The 15,631-nt window shown below is 32.7% G+C and overlaps 1 protein-coding gene across 1 annotated transcript in view; it reads left to right on the top strand.

Moving 5' to 3' along the window:
- Window positions 1-15,631, top strand: part of PCDH15 (protocadherin related 15) — a 965,496-nt gene that overhangs the window by 328,651 nt on the left and 621,214 nt on the right. The gene's annotated exons all lie outside the window — the stretch shown is intronic.

Raw genomic sequence — 15,631 nt, 5'->3', positions numbered from 1 at the left:
TTGAATGTCTAATTTCTAACCTGTTGCTTATAAGAGCTTTTAGACAAACAAACAATAAATAAAGGAAACAAATCTTAACCTGGCAAAGACAGAATTAAATGACTGTGGCACATTTATTAGAGGACCAACACATAAGACTAAAGAATAGTGACCTCGACTATCATTGTATAATATATAACTAGTCATAAGGTTATTTCGTAATTATGTTCTGAGGTTAAAAATAAGTATAGGGATATTTAAATCTCCAGAATGTACAATCTCCAGAATATGTATATTTCAGTATATGTACGTCTCTCTCCACTCTCTAATATTTGCCTGTATGTGTGTATGATGTATGTATTTCAGAAACTCTACACACCAGAGATGTACAAATAAATGTTTTTCCTGAACAAAACTCTTCCCGTAGCTCTCATGATAGTGTTGAACCATGTAAGAAATGCGAAACATATCAAACAAGTGTAATTATTTTCAGCATTATTCTATTTTATAGAGTAAAAGACAAACATTTGTGATATTCCTGTGATCATTTGAGATATCACAAACATAATATTAGGTATAAAAGTAAGGCTAAATTGTATTTTTCTAAATTTAGGAACATATTTTGAGAAGAAAATGTCAACAGAGTTATCAGAGAAGATCTATTCACTCAATTAAAATATTAATGCCAGTATTTGAGAACAATGAAAGGTTATGGCTTGAATACAGGTTAATCAAGAGAAAATATATTTTAAATAAACAGAAAATATTAACACAATTTTATGGTATCTTAGCTCCTTCAGAAGTCAGGGTTTAATCCAGGGCATAATAAATTCATCACAACACACAGGAAACTACTCTGGTGAACCATTCATGTGAGAAGATTACATGGAAGGTAAATAATGATTATGTATCATTTAAATCAGACTAAAGAATTCAAGATTAATTTATTATTTCAATAGAAAAAGTCTGATTTTGCACTGTTAATATTTGGCAGTAAAAGATTTATAAGCGTCTTTAATCCTTTCAATATTAACTGGCCGACCATGAAAACTGACCTAGTCTTGGCAAAATTTTAACATATTCTACTTTTTGTCCACATTCATTATTTTAGAGATTATGATCTAAGACAATTAAATTCTCTTTTCCCAGAGCTACAACTATATTCTCTTAGATTATATCATTTACTATTCTATTTCACGTCGAAAATATCTGATACTTCACTTCAGGATAAAACAACTCTCTCCTTTGTAAACAAAAGCACATTATCTTCCTTTTCACACACGTTTTTTCTTAACTGTCAGTACTGATTCTAGAATATTTTAAACTACTCATATTAACATAACTTTTAGTATTTAACTTCTCCATCATGGAGTGAAATGGGATTTAGATTTGTCTAACCCTACAGCTATGCTAATGAGCATGTATTATATGACATCTGATAGCCATACACATTGTTTTTACCACTCCTTAAAGAGGCAAACATTAAGACATTTTCAAGGATGGCCCAAAGTTACAGCTACTCTATAACATGGGAAAATAAGAATCAAAGGAATTTATATAAAAATTATGCAGGTAACCAATATTTTAATATTCTACTTTAGTTAAAAATAATCCAAGTGTCCAGTTAATTTGGGTTTAACATTAGTTCAAAACTGTTCCATTATTATAAAATGTTTAAAATTAGAATTAATTTGAATACATAATTTTAAATTTATTATACTTATATGTGGTAGTAATACTAGCTTAATTGATTAGTAAAACAGTCTGAAAAGTGCAGAAATTTCATATTAATTTGTCTTATAATGAGAAAAACACAGATTGCATTTTAAAATAAAATTTATAATTTTTTTTGCTGTTCTCTTCCAAAATCAAGGAAAAAGGATACAGTTTCTTTAAAACCCAAGTTATCAAACTAGTCTAATTTGTAAAAACATTCACTTTGCTCACATGACCTTGATTTATTTTAGAAAAAAATGCTTCTCAGTTAGCATTTCCTGTAAGAAGATAAGTTTTTCTTCTTTTCTTTCTTTCCTGCATTTTTTATTGTTTTTTAATAAATAAAAGGCTAGGACATTAAAATATTAATTTAGTTTGTTTACTATGTGGATTTAGCCTACAAAACCATATTATTTATTTATATGTATAGCAACTTCTAGCAATTTTTGACTATGACTTTAAGAGGAGAAGGGGACTTTGATTAATGTGTAGACCCTTTTACAAACCTGTATATTTAATAACCTTTAAAAGTAATTGATCAATAATGATGTACAAATAGATACCTATATATAGATATTTATGTCAGTTACATATACATATTTAGATAGATAGATAATTTCCTTTGTAGTTCTTTTGACTGAAAGACACCATTCATAAGTACTTAAATAAGCCTCATAATGCTAATAAGGGAAAAGTTGTCATTATAGTGATTAATTTTTATTTGTATAAATTTATGTGACACCAATGTAATTTTGGTACTTGAACACATTGTGTAATGGTGAAGTCAGGGCTTTTAGTGTATCCATCACCAGAATAACATACACTGTATACATTAATTAATTTCCCATCATGCATGCCCCTCCCCATCTCCACGATTGTGAGTCTCCATTGTCCATCATTCCACACTTTACATCCAAGTGTACACATTACTTAGCTCCCATTTTTAAGTGAAAACGTGATATTTGTCTTTCTGCATCTTAGTTATTTCATTTAAGATCATGGCTTGTAGTTCCTTCTATGTTGCTGCAAAGAAATCATTTCCTTCTTTTGTTATGGCTGAATAATAATCAGTTGTGCATATATACTCTGGCTTTTAAAATATAAATTATTTAGTATATGGCTTTATAAAATAGGGAACCTCCCATATATATAATAATGACAAGTATAAATGGTAGTGTGCGTTTTATGACAGAAGTCTGGATATATGAAACCAGCAGCTAGTACTCCTGCTCTCTGAAGACCTCACTAACTAAGGCTCCTCCCAGCTCACCATTCTTCTATTGTAGATGTCTAATCCTTAATCTTATGGTATATAATGGCTGCTTAAACTGGAGTCATTAAAGTGGAGTCCTGAGAGAGAATAGAGAAAAGAAGAAAAAAGGCAAACCCCTGTGCCCCCAAAGACACTTTCTGGAAGTTTTATATAACACTATAAATACATCTAAGTAGTTAGAACTTAATCCTAACATCACAAATAACTGAGCGGAGAATGGAAGGTTTTATAGTCTTTTAGACTTAAAAATTTTAAAAAATCAAGGTTTTTACTGCTAACAAAAAAGGAAAAACATACCAGTGTGCAGGAAGGAGCAGTATTTTATAAAGAAAGAAAGAAAAAGGAAAAATGAACATTTGGGAGTAACTAGTAGCCTCTACTATATGAAATTAATGGATCAGAGTTTAATGTAACTGTATATAAATTACTTAATTGTTCACCACAAGTACAAATGTGATTCAAAAAGCCAAATTATCTTAAATATTTTAAGAATATAAAATAACAAATATTGATAGATGCCAAATACCAATACTCTAATATCATTCTCTTAAATAATCTATGTACTTAGTTCTAAATCTTACCAGGGTAAAAAATGAGTACCTTTTAAGGAAACTCTTGGTAGCAGAGTGTTTCCAATGACCTCCCTGGGCACTGCTTCCAGTTTCTGTCTTAGCTTGATGGAGTTGTTAAGGACCAGCAGGGTCCTGACCAAGCTACTGACTGAAATTGTTCTCTGTGACAGTGGTGGGACTCACTGATTTTCTTTTATGGTGACTTTGTCAATGTGGCTTCACAGTTATTGCTCAGATTCAAAGTACTAACACCCTGGTTAGTCTGACTACACATGAAAGATGAACGTCAGCAAATTCCATCCTCAATGTTACATCATTGACTAGATTTTAAAATTGATGCCATTGAAAAGTTACTTAAACATCTTTTCATAAAACCGTTAGAGATCAGCACCTCTCATGGCTTTGGCTTTGCTACAACCTCTAAGGTTATTCTCCTACAAAAGAGCTTTAAAGAATTTATTCTAGCTCTTTGTTGCCAGACTATGCCTCGAGAATTTATTTTTCCAAATTTATAGATAAACAGGAAATCTTGTTTCAGAACTCAATGTGAATTGCTCACACACATATGGATGCTCCCTACTCAAGACTAGTCTTTTCAAAAATAAGTGCCTAAAAACTCATGATCTGTATAAAGGTGAAAAACAATACCATCTGTCCCTCTTAGTCCAGGCTAAAATTGTCCAGCTTGCCTCTTATGAATATATCACAGTTGAAGTCTAGCAACTGGCTAACATCTAGCTTCATGAAAAACAGAAATAGTAGCCTGTTGTTTTTTATTTTCAGGGGACAGAGATGAAGTTCCTTCTAGAAGGAGACAAATTTGAAATGTATCAAGTGTTATACAATTATATTCTGTTCTTATTTCTATCCTAAATATTAAATATAAGGAACTCCATTCCTTTCTTAGTATCTAACTTTGGCCTTACTTTGATATGCTGCTTACAAAAGGAAAAGAGGTTCAATTTCTTGGCTGAGAATCTAGATCCCCTTATGACCTATTTTGGAACACCTTTCTAGAAATACATTTTTAGTTAATGGGGTGCTTTCATTTTCTAGGCTAAAATTAAAGTTTCTGGTATATAGAAAGTTGGAATAATTTTTTATTGCTCAAAATTTTGACATAATATGAACACTATTGGAGCGATTATGTCTGCTTCATTGCTAAAACTGGTATTCTGAACAAAATTTATGAGAGGAAAAAAATAAAATACATGTCTCCTATTGTGATATCTCACAATCCCTGTTTCAGCCATATAGGATTATGATGGTTAATTATGAGTGTCTTCATACAAAGAGTTCTCATGCTCCCTGTGGCCTTAACTTTTAGATATAAGGTGTTTGACCTGAAAGATTATTATTTATAGACATTCTTCTTTATGTTCATCAAATATTATTTGAGTGGTCACATTCAGCTGTGCAGTGCAGAAGGCTCTATACACACATACATTATGAATACAGTTAACATTGTCAAATAAGGTTTCTTGTAACTGTTGAAGTAAAGAGGTATACTTTTTTTCTCTTCGTTTTTATTTTTTTTTTCCAACTCCTTACATTGTCATTGGATTTCTGGTTATGAGCCTATTATACTTTTTATTGATTTTAAATTTATCCCAAGATTAAAAATAGCCCTCTCCTTCTTCTCTGATGAGCTGGGATCGATTTTATTTCATACTTCTTATCTCGATTCATTAATGTGGCTTGTATCTGATTTATAGCTACTATTCACTCCTATGCTCTGTGGCTTCTTGTCTGCCACTACTTGAGAATTTTCCATTTGAGGTATTCCAGTATTCTTTTGAAGATTCTTACAGTTAATGTGAACAGTATTTTTTTTTTTTAAGTATTTGAAGAGGCTGCATTTGGAGCCTCTACACAGGCAAGTGAAAACACTCTAACTGGGGAATTCCATTATGAATGTATTAAAGATTGAAAAGCAGTTACGTGTTTGAGTGCGTCCCTTGAGCATGTGAGGAGGAAAATAAAAGCCATTTCCTTGCTTTGTGCTCAAAAAAAGAATACTTCAGAACTTCCTCACACAGGATGTCAAGCAGCCAAAGTGCAAAAATGCCACTTTTTATGCTCTGTTCACATGATAGGGGTGTATGAATACTTTTATCTCTTTACAATGAATCATCACTGTCTTTCTGTTCAGTTCAAAGGGCTGGCATCACTTGTTGCATTCCACTGCAACAGCAAAATAGCTGTTTTGGATTATACAGTCTATTTTTCCTCTTGAAAGTGGCAAAAAACATTTCTTAAGATTACGAAGGGCATAAAAAATAGGTTTTGGACAGTGGGAAAAATCATCTGTAACATAATGTAGCATGTAAGAAATAGCATAGGTATTAAAAATGTGTCAAACTCAAGTCTGGATACATGCTCTGCTAATTAATAACTGCATCACTGAACTTTGAACGTCATTACCCTTATTTGTCAAAACATTCATAATACCTTTTTGATAGGGTGAATGTTAGGATCAAATAGAAAAACCTTTTTAAAACACCTAAAATAAAACAAAAACTAAAATAATGAATATACTCTTCTCTATATTTTTGGAACTATAAGGATACTTTTCAAAAGAAAAAGTGGGAGAAATAAAGGAGAAAAAAATAATGGAGAGGACAAAGCATAGCATTGATTTCTTTAGGTTTTCTGTTGCTTTTATTTCATTTGTTTGTATCACCTGCAATCCTATCACCTTCTTCTTGTAAAGAGATCACAATTTTCTTGCAGACCTATTTTTCCTCCACTATAGTATGACCTCATTGAGAATTTCAATTTAATAACAATAAAAAACATCACAAAAGGTTGGAAATTATTAGGAGCTGACATTACCTAATGGAAGATTCCTAAAATGAAAATCCACAATTTCTGCAAATGGAAAGCTTCAAGTGAAATTTAAAATTTGGTCCTCCTTAAAAAAATAAAATAGTTTTGCTCAAAATCTCACACCAATGTAACTTGTTGTTTGCTCATAACATAATTGCTAAGCATTTCAACACATACCATTTTGTAATTCTAAATTCAGTGATGCCCGACAGACCCTGCAAATACGACCCTTCTAATGTTCCTGTTTTTCATGTTGACTGTAATTTAGTCAATGATAATTTTGAATTATAATTGCCATATTATTTTGTTTTATTTTAGACTTTCTGTCACATATAGAATTCTAGAAGGATGGAAGAAACAGAATTATTTGTGATTATTACATTGTTTCTATACTGTGTGACTACTGGTATCTTTTATTAGTCTGCCTGACTTTCTACCTTGAGTCTCTGCCATGTTTGTTTCTGATAGCTGGTGTATATATACCTGCTTATCATTGTTTAAATTCTGACAACTACCTAGAAATTCATAGTTTACTCTTTGCATTGTCCCCAGTAGTGAGTATGCAAGCTTCATTCTCTGGTTCACTTTCTACATTTCTGATTCTGAGCTGCAAATGGCTACCTTATTCTATTCACTACCTCGCCAGTGCCGTATGTGCTTGCTTCTAGTCTCATTGTGTGAGGGATGATATATAGGCATGGGCAAATCTGAAGTCATCTGAACTTCATGATATTTTGACAAATAAGGGTGATAACATTCAGATTTGCCCATGAAGTTTAAATTTTTCAAATATCCTAACCTCATTCCCATTGCCTGCTAAAGCACCTGGTACCTCCGGTTCCTGAGCACTGTCTGAAAAATTGAGGTGCAAGTAGCACTGCTTGTTATTGACACCATTATAACCATTTTCACAAGGACACCAGTGGGGTGCATTTAAATAAATATACTCTATACTGACCTACTCATAATAGATATAAAGTAACATTTTTTATTGAAAATTAGGCTAATTTTCTGGGCATTCTTTTAATTTAGTTGGGATATCAATCTCTCTCCCTCTCTTTTTTATTGTTATTTTTTAAGGCAGAGTCTTGCTCTGTCACCAGGCTGGAGGGCAGTAGCACCATCTTGGCTCACTGCAACCTCCGCCTCCCGAGTTCAAGCTATGCCCCTGCCTCAGCCTCTCGAGTAGCTGGGACTACAGGTGCGCACCACCACATCCAGCTAATGTTTTGTATTTTAGTAGAGATGGGGTTTCACTGTGTTGACCAGGACTGTCTTGATCTCCTGACTTTGTGATCTGCTCACCTCCACCTCCCAAAGTGCTGGGATTACAGGCATGAGCCACCGCACCCAGCCCAATCTCTATCTCTTGAATCTACTTTTATATTTTTTCCAGAAAATAGTATCTATTCCTATGATGTTCTTGTCATTGTACTCACTCTTTTCAGTATTACTTTGTTACTGAAGAATGTATTTCAACTTTGAATGAGAATATTCTCACAATTGATAATTTCAAAAATGCACATATTTCTAACCAAAAATTCCAAAAATTTTTAAATAACAATTTTCCTTCATAGATATTAGAAGTTCAAATGATATTCACATTGTTATCTCTTTTTAACTCAAAAATAGATAATCTAATTGCCAAAAATCAGTTAATTCTTAACAAGATATACTATGAAAAACAATTATTTTGCCTAGGAAAACACTTTCAGCAGTGGAGTGGTATTTCTGATACAATATGAGATTTGAAGTCAGGTCCTAAATAGAATGTTTCGTTGTTCCTCTCTATTAACACTTACCTCTGGATTAAGATTGAATCTTACTTGATGGAACTTTGTATATATGCAATGCAGACTGATTGGCTTTAGACATTGAACTCTTATGTGCTCTGTGGAAGTGAAAACTAGAATAGAAAGAGGATAATTTATATTTTATTAACATCTTAAAACCATGTTTATAATGTTTGTTCATTGTAGGAATATCAACATCAAGAAATACAATATAAAATGACATACAGTCCTATCACTGAGAAATTACCAATGTTAACATATAAAAGTCTATCTTTCCAGACAAAGGAAGCATTCAATACATGGAAGCTATTAGAGTAGGCTCTAGTTTAGTGAGCCCCCAATTATAATGTACCTACTAATAGAATAGCAAGTTGCTATTTTTGTTAAAATGTATAAAATCATAATATTGTGAATATTTGCATTTTCTTAATATATTTTTAATATTTTTGTTAATTAGAATTTGATGAGATTATGTACACACACATACATATATACATCAGGATTTGTGTATGTAAGAAATATGGTTAACCAAGTCAAATACTATTGATTATTAATTTTCTTATAATTTAAAATGAAGCAATTCCCAGTAGAACCAGACCAATTTAAAATGCAGTGAGCCGGTATTAGAGAAAATTATGGTACATAAGAATGTTTGTGAAACAAGATTTCATCAAAAATGTATTTAGGCTAATGTAAATTTGGCTCAACCATGAACTGTATGGCTGCTTTATGCCATTCATATGGAAGAAAATCAAGTATTGAGTGAGTGGGTAAAAATGTTTAAAGTTCTTTTCAATTCAGAAAGTATGTGTTACTAAAAATCTTCCCTTAATGTCAGATTATAGAATCACAGATTATTAGAGTTGAAAAGGACATTGACATCTCTTTGCAGATGATTTTAGTCTCCAAACATCAGCAATATAAGCTCTCATATTTCTATACTAATATTTATACTGTCGATAGAAAAACATGAAAATCATTGTCTTATATCTGCTGTTTTCTAGAAATACATGTTTTCTCATACTTAGAAATTCCTTTGATGTTTCTTTGAAAAAAGAATGCTTGTCTTCAGAATAATCACATTTATTCCATTTTCATTTGATTTTTTATTTATATGGAGTCTTACTCTGTTGCCAGGCTGGAGTGCAATGGAGCAATCTCAGTTCACTGAAACCTCTACATCTCAGGTTCAAGTGATTCTCCTGCCTCAGCCTCCCAGGTAGCTGGGACTACAGGTCTACACCACCATTCCCAGCTAATTTTTGTATTTTTAGTAAAAACGGGATTTCACCATGTTGGCAAGGATGGTCTCGATCTCCTGACTTTGTGAACCACCTGCCTCAGCCTCCCAAAGTGCTGAGACTACAGGCTTGAGCTCCTGTGGATGGCCTTAATTTGATTTTTTACTCTCTGAAGTTGCTAAACAATTACTTGTCCCAGAGAACTTTAAGAAAGACCTCTGTAGCTACTAATAATTCAAAATTCCTTATTTTGGATTTGGTCATCTCTGTTTAAAATAAGTTTAATAATGGGGATAAATTCAACAAAAAAAATCCACCCTCAGCATGTATTCATATAAATTGTAGACTCTGATAAAGTTGATATCTGTCAAATGTGACACATTTTGAGACAAGTCCTCTTTCTCCTCTGTATATTTTAAAGTAGATTGGTTTGGATTTTAAGTAGCAAATAGCCCTTTTTTTCAGAGTCTTTGATATAGGTAGGATTATGAGTCTATTGTAGCAATGTGCTACAGTCCCACAATTTTAGAAGATCACTTATGGTTTTGTTCAGGCCCACCAGTGCTAGAGAATCTCTTTGGCATTGATTTGCTACTTAACCTCCATTGAGATTTTAGGTGTACACAAGCAAGTCCCTTAACTACTAAGTGTCTCCTAGTGATCCAATGATTTCTTCTTACTTGACCCACTGACATAGATTTTCAAAACACTTCATTGTCACAAACAAATATTTAACTATGTAATTAATATAAAATTTGCTGTTATTCATAATTATCAGTATCAGATATTACAGTTTGCTGATGGCTCGACAAGGTGGCATCCTGTTACCTGATCATGATTCTATAAAATAGTTGGCAAAACTACTGTACTTTACAAATAGTATGTAGACTTGTTCATCTTGCTCTTAGAGCTCATTTCAATGTGATTTAAGAGCAAGTGAATCATAATTATATTTCGAGGCAAAGAATTTCACACTCACCTAAGTCAAATCACTAAAAACAGACTCGAGATTTTCTGAAGACTGGTGCTTATTCTGAGAGTTGTGGTAGCTGAAGTAGCGAAGTGAGGTAGTGAATCGTGGATACTAAGTGTAATGTGACATCATTTATACCTACAGTTATAAGAAAATGCTTATTATACATTTACATAATTTAACAGTATTTCTTTTTCAAATCCCATATTTGTTGGTGAGATGTGAGGTCTTTTTGTTCAGAAAGAGATAAGTAGAGGGAATTTTTACAGAAGGAACTAGAAAGTTACATGGGAAAAATCATAAGTAGTGCGAGGACAAGTAAATGGAACCAATAATTTAACCAAAAAACATAGCTTTGATTTTTTTCTACATTATTATTTTTTTCTATGAGGAAAAGGGACCTTTTACTTTTTAATGTAAAAATAAAAGTTATTACAATTGAGAAAACTCCTTTTGGGTTACAATTCAAAACAAACACAGGTAGCTATATGATGATATGTATCACACATTAATTAGTAAAGCATAGTATTAGAGATATTACATTAAATTACATATTCAATATATTACACATACACATTTAAGTTTTAAAAACAAATGCTATGCATTTGCTGGAGGTTACTCTGTAAACCAGACATGCAGCGTCACTAAAGGACTAATAAAATGATGAGGTACCTCTGTAAATAACTTAAGGGAAGAATATAATTAGCTCCATTTAAACTAGTAAATTAACTAAATTCAAAAGGAATGGTAGAAATTTAATGCTCCAAAAAACATCTGGAAGAATGATATTAATATAAAAGGCATTTCTCTTTGTCTGAAATTTTAAATAAAAAATCTGATTAGTATACAATTTCTTTTCAAAATGTATTACCATATTAAGATTAAAATGTTTCTGTCTCTCCATTTATGTTGCTGGCACAATCTTCCTCCTTTCTTTTTTTTTTTTCTTCCCTCGTAGTTTGTCCTCAGGTGGAGCATATTGTGCTCATTTTGTGAGACTAGATTCCAGTGTGACACACATAATAACTCTACATTTATATTGCATCTGTTACTTCTGTTTTGCCTCAAGACTTGACTGTGATCCCAAGCAGTACAATATGTTACCATCTAATTTTATAATATGCCATTTTCACAGAATTTTTTTTTACCACAGCTATATTAATGGTATTGCTAGAGTAAGTCTGTTGAGATAAAAGTGAAAAAGGAAAATGATGCCACCAATGAGGATTTAATTCTCAAATTATTTTTTAAATTGCTTGTTAAGTTTGCTCCCAGATGGAAAGAGATGGAGTAACATAAAGAGAGTGTGGGCAGAACACCACTTATGCTAATGACTTAATGTGCTCTTCTGAAATTAGGCAACTGCTTATTTTTATATTAAATATGGACATTGTGTCACTTTCTTTTGAAGTGGAAATTCCTTTCCTTGTAAAGATTTGGCTTAAAGGAATGAGATAGAGCATTGCATTTCAAACTTGGCAATACGTAGTAACTTTTTATCTTGAAAAATAAAATATGAACAACAGATGGAATTTTGGTGCAACTAGCTATCATTACAATTTGGGGCATTTAGCTTTTACAGTTTACTAGGTTACTGGTTTCAAAGAATTTTTCTTTAGGACACGTTTTAGTAACCTTTTTCTCTGTAAACTTGATACTTTTAAAATACCTTATTTCATTAAAAAAAAAATGTTTTCAAATCTACATATGCCTGCCGATCAGCATTTCTCCTCAAAATGTGCCAATCAAAAGCCTCACTATAAGCAAAGAAGCAGGATGTTTGTGCTAGTTGGTGTAGCTTTGAGGGAGCAGTGGACCGTCATTAGTAAACGATCAAAATCTTTAAGCTTTGGTTAAATAATGAAAGTATAGATATTTGGGCCCTTTAACTTGACCACCATAAAATTCTCACATGAAAATAAATATATAAAAATCTAAAAAAATAAAATTTGATACCTGAAATTAGTCTCAGATTTTAAGGACTGTAGAATGATTGCATAACAGTAGATGGTCCCTGCCAAGTGAGTATTTTATTTTATTCTTTTAATTATTTGTTCATTTGGCCAAGTGCAGTGGCTCACACATGTAATCCCAGCACTTTGGGAGGCCAAGACGGGCAGATCTCTTGAGCTCAGGGATTTGAGACCAGTCTGTCTCTACAAAAGCATGCTAATATGTAAATTAGCCAAGCATGTTGGCATACACCTGTAATCCCAGCTACTGGGGAGGCTCAGGCATGAGAACTTTTGATCTTGGGAGACGAAGGTCACAGTGAGCCGAGATTGCACCACTGCACTTCAGCCTGGGTGATAGAGCAAGACTCTGTCTCAAAAAGAAAAAAAAGGTAAAAAATATTTCTTCATTCATTTAACACAAATGCTTTATAAGCACTTAGTACATGACAGGCACTATGCCATACTCTGAATGCAAAACACATACTCACTGTTCTCAAAGAATTTACTGTTTAGTGATGGACGTAGATGAGTAGAGATGCAATTCTAGCCCATCATGATGAGTGCTTTTATAGGAACAGTAATAAAAATAAAAGGAACACTGATAGGGATGCCCAATCCAGACATAAAGGATCCAGGAGGGATTCCTGAGCAATGACCTCTCGTATGAGGAAGAAAGGATGTGTAGGAGTTGTCCAAAGAAGAGTATGTGTGAAGAAAGGAAAAGGGAGAGCATTTTCACAAAAACAGAACAGAAAGTACTTTGAGAAAAATGCAGATTTTTTCGTCATCTGTTTTTTTTTTTTTTTTTTTTTTTTTTGAGACGGAGTTTCGCTCTTGTTACCCAGACTGGAGTGCAATGGCGCAATCTCGGCTCACCGAAACCTCCGCCTCCTGGGTTCAGGCAATTCTCCTGCCTCAGCCTCCTGAGTAGCTGGGATTACAGGCACGCGCCACCATGCCCAGCTAATTTTCTGTATTTTTAGTAGAGACGGGGTTTCACCATGTTGACCAGGATGGTCTCGATCTCTTGACCTCGTGATCCACCCGCCTCGGCCTCCCTCGTCATCTGTTTTGTAGTATTTAAGTCATGAGGTCTGAGAGATAAGGCTAGAGTAAGTTACAGTTGAACCATGAAGAGTCTCACCTTATTGTCAGCATAATGAGAAAGATGTAAATAACTTCTCAGGGGTGTAACATGATCCTATTTATTGATTTGGGAGCTCCCTCAGTAACAGTAAGAACAGATTAAAGGAGCCAGGTTGGAGGCAAAGAAGCAAGTTGGAACAGATATCAGGGAGAGAAATGGTGTCTGAAATAAATTAATGAAAATTTGAGACTGAGAAAGAAGAATAAAAATGTAGTCTATTTTTAGGAATTGATGACAGATGGAAGATAAGAGAGAAGAGTGATGATGGAGTCAGGATTACAGGTTTCACCCCATGATAGGTCTGTATGTCTGTTCATTCATAGATGACCACAGACTAATAGATGACCACAAAAAGAACCTGAAGTGTAGAAAAGGTTTCTAGAAGTCTGAAGGTAAATAGTATAAAGAGTTGAAACAAAATCACAAAATTGAAATTAGGTGTTATGAACAAACAATTCTATCTTTCCTCTAAATTTCTGATCACTCTTTAAAAAAAGACAAACTCATCTTTCAAAACTTCTTTTGATTATAACTTAAAAGAAACATTTCACATAATGACCCAGCGCACATATGTAAATACATGCACATATGCAACTGAAATGAAAATTTTAGCAAATAATTAACCTTACTACCTACAGTGTATCCTAACATTTTCTTTCCCCTTTCATTGTTGAGAAAAGTTACCACCTGCTAAGTTGAACACAGCTGGTCTTCTGAAAGAAAATAATTGTGTTATCTTGATAGGTTAGATAATCTGTTGATTTCAGAAAACAGATAAAGAACTCTAGACAACAGTCAGTCATGGTATTTTCTATTTATCTGTGTCTTTTCTATGGCAGCCACATTAGGCAGCATGAGGGGACATAAGTATATGCCTTGTGGATTCAGACTGCCTGTGTTTGCAATCTAGTTCTTCGTCAGGTACTTAAGTATTTCATTTATTAAGTAAAGAAAATAGCCTTATCATAGTGTTATAAAAAGACCTTATAACCTATTATAAATGAAAGTGTTAAAGTTTTTAGCATAGGTCCTGGAAGTGCCTTATAAATGTAATCGCTATGCATATATATAATTGGTTAATGCCTGGCTTTGAGGGAATTTGTTGACAGTTTAAATAAAGATGGATCAATGTAAGTTCATTACCGCTTTTGAAATAATTCCTGTGGCATTCCCGGAAAGTCATCATCATCATCTTTACCTGCAGATATGTCCATAAATATCACAGATAACGGTTTTTTAATAGAAATCTCTTGTCCTCGGAGGCAATGCAAAAATGAAAATAAATTACACTGATTTTTGTTTTTGCTAATTATGTTTGGTTCATCTGAATAAGTGTGTATAAATAAGTTATATTTCAGAAAAAGTTGTCTGATTATAATTGCTATTGTTTTTAAAGATCTGTATAGGTCCAGCATGATTAAATGCAAGTGAATTAAGATTTGGGTGCCAAACACTTTCCTAGTTGCTTTACATGCATAATCTGTAATATGTGTAGGGATCTTACAAGGTAAAAGTTGTTGTCAGAATTTTATAAATAATGATATTAAGGCTTAAAAATATTACACAAATTTTCCAAACAAACAGCTGAGACAATGATGCAGTTAGAAGGTAAATTTAGATGGCTGGTCATGCTCTTAAAGTTTTAAGTTTCAGTTAAAATGAATGATGAATATTATAATTAAATTTTGCAACTTTCATACAGTGCAATAATCATTGGCACTAGTTGTTACTGAAATGTCAAATAAGTCAAATCAATAGTTCAGAGCCACTTAATTGTGGCAGTGCAGCTTGAACCTACATGATGAAAGTTAATTACACTTATATAAAAAAAAACTTGGGAAATATGATGATAAAACATTTTGTTCTTTGCTGTAAGTACCCCAATCAAAAGTCTAATATTAAAAAATTCAGGATAATAAGTTGTAAATTATATAAAATTGTGAAAACATACCAGAATAGGCTAAATTTCATACTGTTTTCCATGTAAGAGAGGTTGGGCGTATTTATATAATCTGTAAAACTTAATTTTTCTTCAAAAATTTGTTTTATATAAAATTTGTATTTATATAATCTCTAAAAATTAACTTTCACTGTGTTCAAGGAATTTGTTTCACCAATTGAAAAACTTTGAAATATTTTATCAAAATCAGTGT

The sequence above is a fragment of the Aotus nancymaae genome, unplaced genomic scaffold, assembly GCF_030222135.1.
Source record: "Aotus nancymaae isolate 86718 unplaced genomic scaffold, 86718_ANA_hifiasm-v0.15.2.pri h1tg000010l, whole genome shotgun sequence".
Lineage (NCBI taxonomy): Eukaryota > Metazoa > Chordata > Mammalia > Primates > Aotidae > Aotus > Aotus nancymaae.
This window is presented reverse-complemented; position numbering and strand designations above follow the sequence as displayed.